The following is a 1,106-nucleotide window of genomic DNA, read 5'->3' on the forward strand; positions in this document are numbered from 1 at the left end:
CCTTTACACTGTGTGAAGATGTGTCACTGTGACTGGTTCAATAAAAAGCTTAACCGCCAATAGATAGGCAGGAAGTATAAGCAGGACCTCTGGACAGAGACAGCTCTGGGAAGAAGAGGGAGTTGTCAGCTGAACACAGAGGGACCAAGACATGCAGGAGGAGAAGTAAAAGCCACGAGTCATGTGGCAACACATAGATGAATAAAAATGGGTTAATTTAAGTTATATGAGCTAGGGGGGAGTTCTGTCTTTCTGGACCTGGCTGAGCAGGAGGTGCCATCCATCATGGGTGTTGACATTCGCCACAACAAAGACCGAAAGTTTCGGCGCAAGGAGCCCAAGAGCCAGGACATCTGCCTGCGGCTGCTGGTCAAGCTGTACAGGTTTCTGACCAGATGAACCAACTCGACCTTCAATCAGGTTGTGCTGAAAAGGTTGTTTATGAGTCGCACTAACCGGCCACCTCTGTCCCTGTCTCGGATGATCCGAAAGATGAAGCTTCCTGGCCGAGGGAACAAGACAGCTGTGGTTGTGGGGACAGTCACAGATGATGTGTGGATTCTTGAAGTGCCTAAACTGAAGGTGTGTGCACTGCAGCCACGCCCGAAGTCGCATCCTCAAGGCTGGGGGTAAGATCCTCACCTTCGACCAGCTGGCCCTGGAGTCTCCCAAGTGCCATGGCACTGTGCTCCTGTCTGGTCCTCGGAAGGGCCGAGAGGTATACCCGAATTTTGGCAAGGCCCCAGGAACCCCACACAGCCATACCAAACCATATGTCCGCTCCAAGGGCAGGAAGTTCGAACGTGCCAGAGGCAGAAGGCCTAGCCGTGGCTACAAAAACTAACCTTGGATCTTACTGTTATTAAAAAAAAAAAGCTTTGGAAAAAAAAAGCTAGTGGGACAAGCCTAAGCTATAGACTTTTTATACTATTAATTATATGAATAGAATATAATTTTACTATATTATAATATAGTATGAAATTATATTTCATAATTAACAATAAGTGTCCATGTCATTTTTTTGTGTGCTGGTGGCCCAAAGAAAAATCATGCTACACATGTGACTTTTGAAGGACCAATGTCAGCAGCAGGAAACAGTGACTAAC

At 46.8% G+C, this 1,106-nt stretch overlaps 1 pseudogene; it reads left to right on the plus strand.

The window, feature by feature from the left end:
- The first annotated feature begins 285 nt into the window (after window positions 1-285).
- Window positions 286-869, plus strand: LOC131905875 (large ribosomal subunit protein eL18-like; annotated as a pseudogene).
- The last annotated feature ends 237 nt before the right edge of the window (window positions 870-1,106 follow it).

The sequence above is a fragment of the Peromyscus eremicus genome, chromosome 3 (assembly GCF_949786415.1).
Source record: "Peromyscus eremicus chromosome 3, PerEre_H2_v1, whole genome shotgun sequence".
Classification (NCBI taxonomy): Eukaryota; Metazoa; Chordata; class Mammalia; order Rodentia; family Cricetidae; genus Peromyscus; species Peromyscus eremicus.